General features: G+C 48.0%; 1 long non-coding RNA gene across 1 annotated transcript; it reads right to left on the bottom strand.

Annotated features, from left to right (window-relative positions):
• Window positions 1–2,361: 2,361 nt before the first annotated feature.
• LOC119960458 lies at window positions 2,362–14,139 on the bottom strand. Its single transcript, XR_005459412.1, has 2 exons — window positions 13,969–14,139; window positions 2,362–2,677 (listed from the first exon to the last, which is right to left on the bottom strand). It is a non-coding gene; the product is annotated as an uncharacterized LOC119960458 (long non-coding RNA).
• Window positions 14,140–17,051: the final 2,912 nt, after the last annotated feature.

The following is a 17,051-nucleotide window of genomic DNA, read 5'->3' as shown; positions in this document are numbered from 1 at the left end:
TGCAGGTAATCAAATCATTACAGATCCAGAGAGAGGGATAAACACAGGTTAAAGAGGTGTGAATTGTCTCAAGCCAGAACAGTTGGTGGACTGGTTCCCTTCAGTTCCAGAACTGTTCCAGAACAGTTCCCTTCCAGTCGGGGAACACTTCAGCAGTCAAGGGCATTCAGTCTCTGAACTCGGGGTAAGCTATCTCCAAGGCGGTCTTCAGGACACGCGACAACGCAGAATTGCCGAGCAAAAACGTATAGCCAAGTCCCTGAAACATGAGTGCGGCCTCAACCGGGATCTTGGATTCATGTCGCATTACATCCACTCCCCTGGCCTGGACTTGAAAAATTCCACCAACTGTTCTGGTTTGAGACAATTCACACCTCTTTAACCTGTGATTTTCCCTCTCTCTGGATCTGTAATCCAGGGGTTGCTGCTGATTTTTTTTTAAATTAAGGTTTTGCAAATATTTATGTATTAAACAGGAATAATCTCAACGCAGCAACTTGGTGAACATTGATCTAGTGTACACTGTTTAAATGGTCCCTGTTTAATGTCGGACATTGTTTTAATAATCTCTGTTTTATTATGTGTACTGTTTAAATGATCCCTGTTTAATGATGGACATTGTTTTAATAATCTTTATATTTTTGTGAGTCTACTAATCTAATGTACGAAACTGTTTAAATGGCCATTTTTGCGGGGAGAGCACTATTTAAATCGGCTCTTTAATGTAGGGCCCTTTTTAAATAATCTGTGTTGACACAGATCTGGAGGTCACTATTTAAATGTCGTCCGTTTAATATAGGTCCAGGGCACTATTTTACTTCTCTCTGTTGAGTGCAGGACACTTTTTCAATAATCTCTTTTTAATGCAGTACTGTATTTAAATCGACGTAATGTAATGTAGCAAATTTTAATTGGTCTAGTTAATGTGTGACAATTTTTAAATGACCTCACGTTGTTTAAGTAGTTTGTATTTAGTATTGTACACGGCTTAAATCGTCTCTGTTAAATTCAGGACACTGGTTAAATAAACTAATTTTAAAACGGATATTTGTTAACGTTAGTCTCCGCTTCATGTCGGACACTCATTCAAAGATTTTTTTTAATTCGTTCATGGGATGTGGGATTCTTGTCTGTGATAGAATTTTCTGCCAATCCAAAATGTTGGTACAGTTAAGAGTCAACAACATTTGCTGTGGGTCTGAGGTCACTTGTAGGCCGGACCAGGCAAATTTCCTCCCTGAAGGACATTTGTAAACCAGATGGGTTTTTGCGACAATAGACAATTGTTTCCTGGTCACCATCTGCCACGGTGGGACTCGAACCTGCTCCCCTAAAGCATTACTTAGAGTCTCGGAGTCTTTGGTTAACCAATCCAGTGAAAATACCACTGCGTCACCGCCTCCCCTCTACACATATCCCTGATCGCTGTTGTCACTAACCGAATCTCGTCCCCATCCTCTCTTTGCCTTTCGTACCCAGTGACAGTCCTTCCCATCTCTCCGAATCCTTTCTAAACACACTGAAAATCTTCCTTAGCCCCTCATTTCCTCCCCACCCTTCGAAATGATTTGTTCCCTTGACCCCTGTCACCACCGCTTTCCTATCCACTGAAATGTTTCCCACCACCATCTTGCACTCACTGGAAATTCCCCTCACTATTCTTCACCTCCCACCGTTCAAAGTATCTTGTAGCTGTATTATTCCATTTGGGACGCATACAACCCCTTCCCCTACAGAGGGATTATCATTCCGTCCGCTGAAACCTTTCCCAGTCCTCATACCCTCTGGGGTGACCGGCAACCCAGCATGGTGCCCTGAGCCCCTCCATGGTGCCTGGAAATACTTGACGGTGCTTTCAACCCCTCCATTGCGCCTTGAGACAGTTCACAGCGCCCAGAAACTGTTAACTGTGACGGAAACCTTTTGAAAACATCCGGGGTGCCCTAAAAAAGGAAAGCAAACCTCAGCACCCACTCAACATTTCCACCGCGCTCTGAGCTCCTGCACTAGCCCCTGAATTACGTTCGCAGCCTCTGAGTGACTTTATCGTCCTCTTACTCACCCATTAAATATCTTCCCAATTAATTGAATCAATCACCGCGCTCCAGAACCATTTCCACGGCTACCTTCTAGCACTTCCAGACCCCCAGCTCGTTCTACATAGCCCAGTATTTGAGAGACATCCTTACATGTAAATGGTTAGAGCTGATATTCTGGGCCGCCATCTTATCTCAGACCATTTGCGCTGACCACCCCTTCCCCTTGTCTGGAATGTACACATCTGGTCCCAGCCTCATTTCAACCCTACACCTTCTATACAGAGAGCCTGATCCTGAGGGTAAACAAGACATGAAGCAGTGATCAATGCAATAAGTTTTATTTCTGATTACAGGCCATTATCAAAACATCAGTAATACAAGGTCAGGTGTCAGAGGAGTGAAGTAATTAATTAGCCTGTTTTCCAGGAAAGAAGCTTCCATTCAGTGAGAACATGGAGATCTCGGCTCAATGGCCGTCCCTCACTGGATCATTCAGCATTCCCTCCATCACTCTTCTAACACATCACCGTTTCAGGAAAATAGACCGTCAGGAGCCATCTTCTCAGTGATTGGCACATCACCTTTTCTGGCACGGGAAATAATGGAATGGGTATGATGATGATGATGACGACGATCCACTAAAAGTAAAAGAAAACACGATGAAGAAATGAATTACGGGCTTCAGCCTGATGAAGATCTATGAGAAAACATAAAGCAGCATCTGCCACCCTAACACGGAAAAAAAACATTGCACAACGCAGCAACATTAGGTTTGTTGTATTTGATAATATTCCAGTTTACAGCCTCACACTCCAGACTTGAATAAACCCACTCCGTCTGTCCACCTCCTGGTCTGCACAAACTCACTCTAGACCTCCACCTCCGATTCAGTCAAACTCACTCATTCCACCTCCTGGTCTGTACAAAGACGTTCCCTGCACCTAGTTTGCACAAACTCCCTCCCTCCACCTCCTGGTCTGCACAAATTCGCTCTAACCCTCCAGCCCCTGGTCTGTACAAACACACACCCACCCACCACTTCCTGGTCTGTACAAACTCACTAAATCCCTCCACCACCTTGTCTGTATTAACTCACTTCCTCCCTTCACCTCCTGGTCTGTACAAACTCAATCACTACCTCCACCTCCTGGTCTGTACAAACGCACTCTCTTCCTCCACATCCGGGTATGTACAAGCGCTCCCTCCCTCCACCTTATGGACTGTACAAACTCAATCCCACCCTCCACCTGGTCTGTACAAACTCACTGCCTTCACCTCCTGATCTGCACAAACTCAATTACTACCTCCACCTCGCGGACTGTTCACATTACTCCCTCCAACTACTGGGCAGCACAAACTCACTCAATCCCTCCAGTTGCTGACTATACAAAGCCACTCCAATCCTCCACCTCCTTGTCTGTACAAAGTCAATCCCTCCCTCCACCTCCTGGTCTGAAGAAACTCTCTCCCTCCACCACCAGGTCTTCACGAACTCAGTCGAGACCACCACCTCCTGTTCTGGACAAACTCACACCCTCCACCTCCTGGTCTGTACAAAGTCACTCCCACCCACCACCTCCTGGTCTGTACAAACTCAATCCCCCCCCCCCCTGGTCTGTACAAACTCACTACCCCCCTCCACCTACTGGTCTGTACAAACTCACTCCCTACCTCCGCCCCCTGATCTGTACAAATTCACTCTCTCCCTCCATCTGCTGGTCCGTTCAAACTCAATGACTCCCGCCACTTCCAGGTCTGTACAAATTCACTTACTCCCTTCACCTACTGATTTGTACAAACTCACATCCTGCACCTCCTGGTCTGGGCAAACTCACTCACTCCTTCCACCTCCTGGTCTGTGCAAACTCAATCCTTCCACCTCCTGGTATGTACAAACTCCCTCCCTCCACATCCTGGTCTGTACAAATTCACTCCTTCCCTCAACCTCCTGGTCGCTCCGTCGCTCCACTTCATGGTATATACAAACTCACTCCCTTCACCTCGTGGTCTGTACAAACTCACGCGCTCTCTCCACCGACTGGTCTGCACAAACGAGATCCCACCCTCCACCTCCTAGTCTGTACAAAATTAATCCCTGCACTACCTCCTGGTCTGTACAAACGCCCTCCCTCCAACTCCTGGTCTGCAGACACACTACCATCCTCCACCTTCCGGTCTGCACAAACTCAATTACCACCTCCACGTCCCGGTCTGTACAAACGTACACCCTCCACCTACTGTCTGTACCAACTTAGTCCCTCCCACCACCTCTTGGTGAGTACAAAGTCAATCCCTCCATCCAACTCCTGGTCTTTACAAAGTCACTCCCTCCAACTCCTAGACTGCACAAACTCAATTACTACCTCCACGTTGTGGCCTGTACAAACTTACTACATCCCTCCACCTCCTGCTCTGTACAAATTCACTCACTCCCTCAATCTACTGGTCTGTATAAACGCACTCCGTCGCTCCACTTCCTGGTATATACAAACTCACTCTCTCCATCCACCTGATCTGTACAAACTCACTCTCTCCCTCCACCGGTCTGTAAAGGCACACTCTCATCCTCCACCTCCTGGTCTGTACAAGCGCTACCTCCTTTCGTATTCTGATCTGTACAAACTAACTCCCACCCTCCACCTCGGGGTCTGTAAACATTACTACCTGCACCTCTTGGTCTGCACAAACTCACAATATCCCTCCAGCTGCTGGTCGGTACAAAGCCACTCCATCCCTTCACCTCCTGGTCTGTACATAGTCAATCACTCCCTCCACCTCCTGGCCTGTACAAACTCACTGACTCCCTCCACCCCCTGGCCTGTACACACTCACTGACTCTATCCATCTCCTGATCCGTACAGACTCACTCCCTCTCAGCACTCCCTGGTCTGAACAAACTAACCCCCACCCTCCACCTGATCTGTACAAACTCGCTCCCTGGCTCTACCTCCTCTTCTGAACAAACTCACTCCCTCGATCCACCTCCTGGTCTGTACAAACTCACTCCTTCTAACTCCTGGTCTGTACAAATTAATTTGCTCCCTCCACCTACTGATCTGTACAATCGCACCCTCTCCCTCGACCTCCTGCTCTGTACAAACTAATTCGCTCTCTCCACCTACTGATCTGTACAAAGGCACACCCTCCCTCCACCTCCTAGTCTGTACAAAGTCAATCCCTGCACTCCCTACTCGTCTGTAGAAACTCCCTCCCTCCACCTTCTGGTCTGCACAAACACAATTCCTACCTCCACCTCCCTGTCTGTAAAAACGTACACCCTCCACCTCCTGGTCTGCACAAACACATTATATCCCTCCACCTCCTGGTCTGTACAAACGCACTCACTCCCTCCATCCCCTGGTCTGTACAAACTCACTTCCCCCCTTCCACCTCCATGTCGGAATAAACTCACTCCCTCCATTCTCTTCCTCATATGTCCAATCTCACTCACTCCACCTCCTGATATGTACACATTCCCTCCCTCCCTCCACCTCCTGATCTGTACAAACTTACTCCTTCGACCTCCTGGACTGCTCAAGTTCACTTTCTCCCTCCACATCCTGGTCTGTACAAACTCACTCACTCGCCCCACCGACTGGTCTGTACAATCTCACTCCTTCAATTTCCTGGTCTGTACAAAGTCTCTCCCTCCCTTCACCTCTTGATCTGTACAATCTGACTCACTCCCTCCATGTCCTGGTCTGTACAAACTCACTTCCTTAATCCATCTCCTGGTCTGCACAAAATCACTCCCTCCCTCCACCTCCTGGTCTGTACAACTCACTAGTTAACTCCTCCTTCTGGCCTGTTCAAACTCACTACTTCCTCCACCTCCAGGTCTGAACAAACTCACTACCTTCCTCCACATGCTGGTCTGTACAAACGTACGCTCTCCACCTGGTCTGCACAAACTCACTCATTCCCTCCACCTCCAGGTCTGAACAAACTCACTCCCTACCTCCTCTTCCTGATCTGTACAAACTGACTTCCTCCACCTCTTTGATCTGTACAAGCTTCCTCCCTCCATCCACCTGCTGGTCAGTACAAACTCGCTCCTTCGACCTCCTGCTCTGTACAAATTCACTTTCACCTTCCACCTCCTGATCTGTACAATCTCCCTCCCTCCAACTCCTGGTCTTTAAAAATTCACTCCTTCGACATCCTGGTCTGTACAAATTCACTTTCTCCCTCCACCTCCTGGCCTGTACAAACTCACTCACGCCCTCCACCTACTTGTCTGTACAAACTCGCACCCTCCGTCCACCTCCTTCTGTGTACAAATCTCTCCCTCCCTCTACCTCTTGATCTGTACCATCTTGCATACCCTCCACTTCCTGGTCTGTACAAACTCACTTCCTCCCTCATTCTCCTGGTCGGCACTAAGTCACTCCCTCCCTCCTCCTGGTCTGTACAACTCGCTAGTTCCCTCCACCTCCTGGTCTGTACATATTTACTCCATCCACCTGCTAGTCTGCACAAACTCACTCACTCCCTCCACCTACTTGTCTATACAAACTTACACCCTCCGTCCACCTCCTGCTGTGTAAAAATCTCTCCCTCCCTCCACCTCTTCATCTGTACAAACTCACTCTATCCCTCATGCACCTGGTCTGTACCACGCCACTCCATCCATCCACCGCCTGGTCTGTGCAAACTCACTCCATCCCTCCACATCCTGCTCAGTTAAAACTCACTCACTCCCTCCACCTCCTGGTCTGTGCAAACTCAATCCCTCCCCCTCCTGGTCTGTACAAACTCCCTGCCTCCACTTCCTGGTCTGTAGAAATACACTTCATCCCTCCACATCTTGGTCTGTACAAATTTACTCCTTCCCTCAACCTCGTGGTCTGTATAAACGCACTCCGTCGCTCCACTTCCTGGTATATATACAAAGTCACTCACTCCCTCCACCGGTCTGTAAATTCACACTCAAATCCTACACCTTCTGGTCTGAACAAGCGCTACCTCCTTTCACCTCCTGGTCTGCACAACCTCACTATAACCTTCCACCTCCTGGTCTGTACATAGTCAATCACTCCCTCCACCTCCTGGTCTGTACATTGTCAATCACTCCATCCGCCTTCTGGTGTGTACATAGTCAATCACTCCCTCCACCACCTGGTCTGTACATAGTCAATCACTCCCTCCATCTCCTCGTCTATACATAGTCAATCACTCCCTCCACCTCCTGGCCTGTACAAACTCACTCCTTCGCGTTTGATAAGGATTTTCGAAGATCAAATTCAAGAGCGGACTATATGGTCAATGGAAGGGTCTTGGGGAAAATTGATGTAGAGAGATATCTGAGAGTTCAGGTCCATTGTACCCTGAAGGTGGCAACGCAGGTTGATAGAGTGGCCAAGAAGGCATACATCAAGCTTGCATTCATCGGACGGGGTATTGAGTACAAGAGTTGGCAGGTCATGTCACAGTTGTATAGGACTTTGGTTCGGCCACATTTGGAATACTGTGTGCAGTTCGCGTCGCCACATTACCAGAAGGATGTGGATGCTTTGGGGAGGATGCAGAGGAGGTTAACCAGGATGTTGCCTGGTATCGAGGGTGTTAGCTATGAAGGAAGTTTGAGTAGAGTCGGATTGTTTTCATTGGAAAGACGGAGGTTGAGGGGGGACCTGATTGAGGTCTGCAAAATTATGAGAGGTATGTACAGATGGATAGCAACAACCTTTTCCCAAGAGTGGGGGTGTCAGTTACAAGGGGTCACGATTTCAAGGTGAGAGGGGGAAAGTTTATGGGAGATGTGCGTGGAACGTTTTTTACGCAGAGGGTGGTATGTGCCTGGCACGCTATACCACCGGAGGTGGTAGAGGCGGGCACGATAGTATCATTTAAGAGGCATCTAGACAGGTATATGAACGGGCGGGAATAGAGGGAAGAAGATCTTGGAAAATAGGAAACAGGTTCAGATAAAGGACCTGGATCGGCGCAGGCTGGGAGGGCCGAAGGGCCTGTTCCTGTGCTGTAATTTTCTCTGTTCTTTGTTCGACCTCCTGATCTGTACAAATTCACTTCCTCTCTCCACCTCCACCTGATCTGTACAAACGCAGCCTCCAACCCCCCCCCCCCCCCCCCACCTCCTGCTCTGTACAAACTCACTCGCTCTCTCCGCCTACTGGTCTGTCCAAAAGCGATCCCTCCCTCCACCTCCTGGTCTGTACAAAATCAATCCCTGCACTACCTCCTCGCTACCTCCTCGTCTGTACAAACTCCCTCCCTTCAACTCCTGGCCTGTACTAACACTACCTCCCTCCACCTTCCGGTCTGCACAAACTCATTTACTACCTCCACCTCCCGGTCTGTACAAACGTACTCCCTCCACCTACTGGTCTGTACCAACTCACTCCCTCCCACCACCTCTTGGTCTGCACAAAGTCAATCCCTCCATCCACCTCCTGGTCTTTACAAAGTCACTCCCTCCACCTCCTGGTCTGCACAAACTCAATTACTATCTCCACGTTGTGGTCTGTACAAACTTACTACATCCCTCCACCTCCTGCTCTGTACAAATTCACTCACTCCCTCAATCTACTGGTCTGCATAAACGCACTCCGTCGCTCCACTTCCTGGTATATACAAATTCACTCTCTCCCTCCACCGGTCTGTAAAATCACACCCTCATCCTCCAACTCCTGGTCTGTACAAGCGCTACCTCCTTTCACCTTCTGGTCTGTACAAACTCGCTCCCACCCTCCACCTCCAGGTCTGTATAAACTCACTCCCTCCACCTCCCGGTCTGAACACATTACTCACTGCACCTCCAGGTCAGCACAAACTCACTATATCCCTCCAGCTGCTGGTCGGTACAAAGCCACTCCATCCCTTCACCTCCTGGTCTGTACATAGTCAATCACTCCCTCCACGTGCTGGCCTGTAGAAACTCACTGACTCCCTCCACCGCCTGGCCTGTACAAACTCACTGACTTTATCCATCTCCTGGTCTGCACAAACATACTCTATCCCTCTACATCCTGGTGTGCACAAATGCACTCAATCCCTCCATCCCCTGGTCTGTACAAACTCACTTCCTCCCTTACACCTCCAGGTCTGAACAAACACTCCCTCCATTCTCTTCCTCATATTTCCAATCTCACACCCTCCACCTCCTTATCTGGACAAATTCCCTCCCTCCCTCCACCTCCTGATCTGTACAAACTCACTCCTTCGACCTCCTGGTCTGTACAAGTTCACTTTCTCCCTCCACCTCCTGGTCTGTACAAACTCACTCACTCCCTTCACCTACTGGTCTGTGCAATCACACTCCTTCGACCTCCTGGTCTGTACATTGTCTCTTCCTCCCTTCACCTCTTAATCTGTACAATCTCGCTCATTCCCTTTTCCTCCTGGTCTGTACCAACTCCCTCCCTCCCTCCACCTTCTGGTCTGAACAAACGTACTCCCTGCACCTTCTGGTCTGCACAAACTCAGTCCCTCCCTCCAACTCCTGGTCTGTACAAACTCAGTTCCTGCCTCCACCTCCTGGTCTGTGTAAACTCAGTCGGCGAGGCACTTGATGAGGTTCCCCATGGTATGCTTATGCAGAAATAAGGAGGCATGGGATAGTGGGAAATTTGGCCAGTCGGGTAACGAAATGGCTAACCGATAGAAGTCAGAGAGTGCTGGTGTATGTCAACTATTCGGCCTGTACCCCAGTTACCAGGGAAGTAACGTTCGGATACGTTCTGGGTCGTCTGCTGTTTGTGATTTTCATTGATGACTTGGATGAGGGAGTTGAAGGGTGTGTCAATAAATTTGCAGACGATACGAAGATTGGTGGAGTTGTGGATAATGAGGACGGCTGTCGTCGGCTGCAAAAACACATAGACAGGATGCTTAGCTGGTCTGAGAAGTGTCAGATGGCGTTTAACCATGAAAAGTGTGAGGTTGTCCATTTTGGAAGGACAAAAATGCATGTGGAATTCAAGGTTAACGGTAGGGTTCTTAGCAATGTCGAGGAACAGTGAGATCTTGGGGTATGTCTTCATAGATCTTTGAAAGTTGCCACTCAAGTGGATAGAGCTGTGAAGAAGGCCTATGGTGTGCTAGCGTTCATTAGCAGAGGGATTGAATTAAAGAGCCGTGAGGTGATGATGCAGCTGTACAAAACCTTGGTGAGGCCACATTTGGAGTACTGTGTGTAGTTCTGGTCGCCTCATTTTAGGAAGGATGTGGAATTTTGGAAAAGGTGCAAAGGAGATTTACCAGGATGTTGCCTGGAATGGAGAGTCAGTCTTACGAGGAAAGGTTGAGGGTGTCAGGCCTTTTCTCATTAGAAGGGAGAAGGATGAGGTGCGACTTGATAGAGGTTTATAAGATGATCAGGGGAATAGATAGAGCTGACAGTCAGATACCCCCCCCCCCCCGGGTGGAACAAACCATTACAAGGGGACATAAATTAATGTAACTGGTGGAAGACATAGGGGATATCAGAGGTATGTTCTGTCCTCAGAGAGTAGTGGGGGCATGGAATGCAATGCCTGTGGAAGTAGTTGAGTCGGAAACATTAGGGACCTTCAAGCGGCTATTGGATAGGTACATGGATTACGGTAGAACGATGGGGTGTCGATTAATTTGTTCTTAATCTAAGACAAAAGATCGGCACAACATCGTGGGCCGAAGGGCCTGTTCTGTGCTGTATAATTATAATGTTCTATGTTCTACGTCCCTCCCCCTCCTGGTCAGTACAAATTCACTCCCTCCCCCTCCTGGTCAGTACAAACTCACTCCCTCCACCTGCTGGTTGTATACAAACTCATTCCTTCCTTCCTACCCACTCCCTTCCTGTACATACTCGCCACCGCTCTATCTCCCACCGACCTTCTTCTACACACCCCACCCCTCCCTGCTACTCACTGACCTGCACAGAATCATTTCCCACCCGCAGTGCTGAGCATCATGTACTGTAGCGGAACATTAACGCACAACAGTCCAGCGTTCCCACGATTCTGAGCTCCAAGCACTGGAGTGAAACAGCGAGAGACAACAATGCCGCACTCCGGCAGTTCTGAGCTTCATGTGCTGGAGTGGGACATCAACCCACAACAGTGGAGCCCTCCCGCAGTGCTGCACAAAATGTACTGAACATTCCATGTGCTGGAATGAAACATCAGTCCACAACAGTGGAGCACTCCCGCAGTGCTGAGCTACATGTACTGAACTGTGACCTCAATGCACAAACATTCACTCAACTCCCAAATTACACAAAGACTGCCCCCAGTTATTGACAATGAATCATTTCACCCCTTGTCATATCTATTTAGTCCTCCTGCTCACACCCCTCATTAGTATTAAAGGGAAATTGTCAATCCAGTTGAATGCATCTGGTTGGATACATTTTAATACCAGTATCTGTTGATATTATTATATTTGCTGTATTCTTCCGTTTAATACAAGCATAGTTGGCACGACCAGCATTTGCTTCCCATCCCCTGAATTCAGAAGTTGCTGAGGCCTTGCCACGCCATTCATGTTGGTCTGGAGTCCCGGGTAGGCCAGTGCGGCTCAGGAGATTAGAGAACCAGATGAACAAGAACAAAGATCAATGAAAATTACAGCATAATTACAGCAATTAAGCATTCCAGGCACCCACCACCCTCTGCGTAACGTACTTTCCAAGCACCCTTAACTTTTCCCCTCTCACCTTGAAATCTTGAACCCTTGTAATTGACACCCCCAATGTGTCAATTGGAAAAAGCTTGTTGCTATCCACCCTATACATACCTCTCATAATTTTGTATACCTCAACCAGGCCTGCCTAAACCTCGGTCCTTCCAACGAAAACAATCCTCATCTACTCAACCGTTCTTCACAGAGGTTCACCAGGATGTTGCCTGGTTTGGAGGGTGCTTGGAGAGCTTCATGTACTGGAGTGGGACATCAACCCACAGCAGTGGAGCCCTCCCGCAGTGCTGCACAAAATGTACTGAACATTCCATGTGCTGGAATGTAACATCAATCCACAACTTGTATTCAATAAACCGTTTGTGCATTGAGGTCACAGTTCAGTACAAGTAGCTCAGCACTGCGGGAGTGCTCCACTGTTGTGGATTGATGCTTCATTCCAGCACATGGAATGTTCAGTACATTTTGTGCAGCACTGCGGGAGAGCTCCACTGCTGTGGGTTGATGTCCCACTCCAGTACATGAAGCTCTCCAAGCACCCTCCAAACCAGGCAACATCCTGGTGAACCTCCTCTGCATCCTCTCTAAAGCATCCACATCCTTCTGGTAATGTGGCGACCAGAACTGCACGCAATATTCCAAATCTGGCCTAACCAAAGTCCTATACAACTGTAACATGACCTGCCGAATCTTGTACTCAATAAACCGTCCGATAAAGGCAAACATGTTGTATGCCTTCTTGACCATTCTATCGACCTGTGTTGCCACCTTCAGGGTACAATGGACCTGAACTTATAGGGATTGTTCATTCAGTAACTATACCGCGTCTTAAAATAAAAATATTCCTCCTGTCTGAGGACTTTACCCATATAAAACTACAATCTCACTCCCAATTCCCCATTTCTGCTCTCTGTACATTAACTTTCCCCACAACTCTTCCATTGATCGTAAAGTCCGCTCTTGAATTGGATCTTCCAAAATACATCACCTCCCATTTACTGGATTGAACTCCATTTGGCATTTCTCTGACCAACTCTCCAATCTATCTATATTTTGCAGTATTCTCTGACCGTTTCCCTCGCTATCTGCACCTCTAGCAATCTTAGTATCATCTGTAATCTTGCTAATCAGACCACCTATATCTTCGTCCAGATCATTTATGGAGATCACAAACAACAGTGGTCCGAGCACGGATCACTGTGGAACACCACGAGTCACTCTTCTCCATTTTGAGACACTCCCTTCCACCACTACTCTCTGTATCCTGTTGCCCAGCCAGTTCTTTATCCATCTAGATCGTACACCCTGAACCCCATGCGACTTCACTTTTTCCATCTACCTGCCATGGGAAACTTCATCAAATGCCCTACTGAAGTTCATCTATATGACATCTACAGTGCATCCGTCATCAATTAACTTCGCCACTTCCTCAAAGAATTCTATTAGGTTTGTAAGACATGACCTTCCCTGTACAAAACCATGCTGCCTATCACTGATAAGTCTATTTTCTTCCAGATGTGAATAGATCCTATCCCTCAGTACCTTATCCAACATTTTGCATACCACTGACTTCAAGCTCACAAGTCTATAATACCCCGGATCATCCCTGCTACCCTTCTTAATAATTGGGTTTTAAAACGAGCGACAATGATTTCATGATGCTGATAAGATTCAGATCCCATCGCCTGCCGTGGAATAATTGGAACCCCGTTTCTCGGGATTGCTCGTTCAGTAACTATACCGCGTCTTAAAATAAAAAGATTCCTCCTATCTGGGTACTTTTCCCATGGAAAACTCTAGTCTCGCTCCCAATTCCACATTCCTGCATCTGAGGCGAGAGAATTATTGTGGGGAGAAAGGCCTTGAATGAGATCCTTACTCTATCCTCACAGAAAATCCACACTCTCATAATCTGTATCAGATGTCAGTGATTGGGAGCAGCAAGTGTGAATTATGCAATGAGGACAATTTTATGGTTTTCTATCCCGATTAATGGGCCCATTGAGACCCAGCAACGTGATCCCGCCCAGTAATTTGTGTTTGCATTGCTGATCCGTGTGGAACAGCTCCCAACAACCACAACCCCCACGAAGCACTCAGATAGTGACTAAACCACCAGGGAAATACTAAAGGAGATAGTTGAGACTGAATTCTTCAGGTTGTTTTAGAATCTCACAATCCACTCTCTTAACCAATCAAACCATTACAATCAAAGAAAGTACAATCTATTTCAAATTAATCTGTATGAACTCCAGCTATTTTAGTATTGGTGGAATTTACAGATTCTTACGTCTGTTCATGTCCTTTCCAGCAGCATTGTGCTGAGTCAGCACGAGAAGGACAAGCGCCAAGAACAGCACTTTCTGCATCTTCGCTGGGGTCTGTCAGAGTTACGGTCACAATACTGGCGTAGATCTCTTCTCTATATAAGCACGGTGTTGCTGCTTTTATAATCACAGGGGCAGGCGTGTCTGCCTCCTGATGATATCATTGGAAACTGTATTTTCCTGAATGTTGCCTTAATTCCATGAATGTCGCCTTCAGCAAAACGATCCCCAGACAGCAGTTTAGCCGAACAATGAAAAGGGATCAGCAGTGAATCTCGCTCCTGTTCCACCTGGTGTGTGCCTGTTGCTGACAACCTTTCGTCGTGAAGGGCGCTGTGCTCAGATTGCACACAAAGATACACTGTCTGTAGAAATGTTCAATGTAAGGTTTTGGTTTAGCTCACTGGGCTAAATCACTGGCTTTTAAAGCAGACCAAGCAAGCCAGCAGCACGGTTCGAGTCCCGTACCAGCGTTCCCGGACGGACGCCGGAATGTGGCGACTAGGGGCTTTTCACAGTAACTTCATTGAAGCCTACTCGTGACAAGAAGCGGTTTTCATTTCATTTTCAACCCGTCTCTGGACTTGAATAAACTGCCATTTTTGAGAAGGGTAAGAGCACATCTGTTTTTAGAATTCCTACCTCGGTGTTTACGGCCATCTACACATGCTGTCCATGAGAAGGTCCGGACATTGTAGGCACTGTTCATAATTGAGACACTTTTCTAATACACCCTCTCCCTCTAACTTTTGTGAAAATGCATCACCTCACATCAAGCTGTTATAAATTCCAGCTGCCTCTTCCCTGTCCATTCTGCTGCCCTATGGCTACCGTTTTGCAGGTGCTTAGTATTATCCTCAATATTTGCCACATATTCCTGTTGCATCTTGACATGACCAATTCTGCACCGAGCCCCTCACATCACACACATAAACAGCACAAAGCTCTTACACATTAACAAGCGAAAATGCTGAAGTTGGTGAATTAATGCAGAAACGGTGGAGAGGAAAATCAGTGATCATGAAACCAGGCCGCAGCAGTGAAACCACTGTGCATGTGATCGAGGGGACAGCAGACAAATAACAGACAGAAGCTGCTCTCTGTCGCAGTTCTGCAGTGAAAGCTCAGACAGAAGCTGCTCTCTGTCTCAATGCTGTAGTGAAACCTCAGGCAGAAGCTGCTCTCTGTCTCAATGCTGCAGAGAAAGCTCAGACAGAAGCTGCTCTTTGTCTCAAGCTGCAGTGAAAGCTCAGACAGACGATGCACTCTGTCTCAATGCTGCAGTGAAAGCTCAGACAGAAGCTGCTCTCTGTCTCAATGCTGCAGTGAAAGCTCAGACAGAAGCTTCTCTCTGTCTCAATGCTGCAGTGAAAGCTCAGACAGAAGCTGCTCTCTGTCTCAGTGCTGCATTGAAAGCTCAGACAGAAGCTGCTCTCTGTCTGAATGCTGCAGTGAAAGCTCAGACAGAAGCTGCTCTCTGTCTCAGTGCTGCAGTGAAAGTCAGACAGAAGCTGCTCTCTGTCTCAATGCTGCAGTGAAAGCTCAGACAGAAGCTGCTCTCTGTATCAGTGCTGCAGTGAAAGCTCAGACAGAAGCTGCTCTCTGTCTCTATGCTGCAGTGAAATCTCAGACAGAAGCTTCTCTCTGTCTAAATGCTGCAGTGAAAGTCAGACAGAAGCTGCTCTCTGTCTCAGTGCTGCAGTGAAAGCTCAGACAGAAGCTGCTCTCTGTCTCAATGCTGCAGTGAAAGTCAGACAGAAGCTGCTCTCTGTCTCAATGCTGTAGTGAAATCTCATACAGAAGCTTCTCTCTGTCTCAATGCTGTAGTGAAAGCTCAGACAGAAGCTGCTCTCTGTCTCAATGCTGCAGTGATAACTCAGACAGAAGCTGCTCTCTGTCTCAGTGCTGCAGTGAAAGTTCAGACAGAAGCTGCTCTCTGTCTCAATGCTGCAGTGAAAGCTCAGACAGAAGCTGCTCAATGTCTCAGTGCTGCTGTGAAAGCTCAGACAGAAGCTGCTCTCTGTATCAGTGCTGCAGTGAAAGTTCAGACAGAAGCTGCTCTCTGTCTCAATGCTGCAGTGAACACTCAGACAGAAGCTGCTCTCTGTCTCAGTGCTGCAGTGAAAGCTCAGACAGAAGCTGCTCTCTGTCTCAGTGCTGCAGTGAAAGCTCAGACAGAAGCTGCTCTCTGTATCAGTGCTGCAGTGAAACCTCAGACAGAAGCTGCTCTCTGTCTCAGTGCTGCAGTGAAAGCTCAGACAGCGGCCGCTCTCTGTCTCAGTGCTCCAGTGAAAGCTCAGACAGAAGCTGCTCTCTGTCTCAGTGCTGCAGTGAAAGCTCAGACAGAAGCTGCTCTCTGTATCAGTGCTGCAGTGAAAGCTCAGACAGAAGCTGCTCTCTGTCTCAGTGCTGCAGTGAAAGCTCAGACAGAAGCTGCTCTCTGTCTCAGTGCTGCAGTGAAAGCTCAGACAGCGGCCGCTCTCTGTCTCAGTGCTGCAGTGAAAGCTCAGACAGAAGCTGCTCTCTGTCTCAGTGCTGCAGTGAAAGCTCAGACAGCGGCCGCTCTCTGTCTCAGTGCTCCAGTGAAAGCTCAGACAGAAGCTGCTCAATGTCTCAGTGCTGCAGTGAAAGCTCAGACAGAAGCTGCTCTCTGCCTCAGTGCTGCAGTGAAAGCTCAGACAGAAGCTGCTCTCTGTCTCAGTGCTGCAGTGAAAGCTCAGACAGAAGCTGCTCTCTGTCTCAATGCTGCTGTGAAAGCTCAGACAGAAGCTGCTCTCTGTCTCAATGCTGCAGTGAAAGCTCAGACAGAAGCTGCTCTCTGTCTCAGTGCTCCAGTGAAAGCTCAGACAAAAGCTGCTCTCTGTCTCAATGCTGCAGTGAATGCTCAGACAGAAGCTGCTCTCTGTCTCAATGCTGCTGTGAAAGCTCAGACTGAAGCTGATCTCTGTCTCAGTGCTGCAGTGAAATCTCAGACAAAAGCTGCTCTGTCTGAATGCTGCTGTGAAAGCTCAGACTGAAGCTGATCTCTGTATCAGTGCTGCAGTGA

This window comes from Scyliorhinus canicula, unplaced genomic scaffold, assembly GCF_902713615.1.
Source record: "Scyliorhinus canicula unplaced genomic scaffold, sScyCan1.1, whole genome shotgun sequence".
Classification (NCBI taxonomy): domain Eukaryota; kingdom Metazoa; phylum Chordata; class Chondrichthyes; order Carcharhiniformes; family Scyliorhinidae; genus Scyliorhinus; species Scyliorhinus canicula.
The sequence above is the reverse complement of the archived record's forward strand: the minus strand, read 5'-3'. Positions and strand labels throughout refer to the sequence as shown.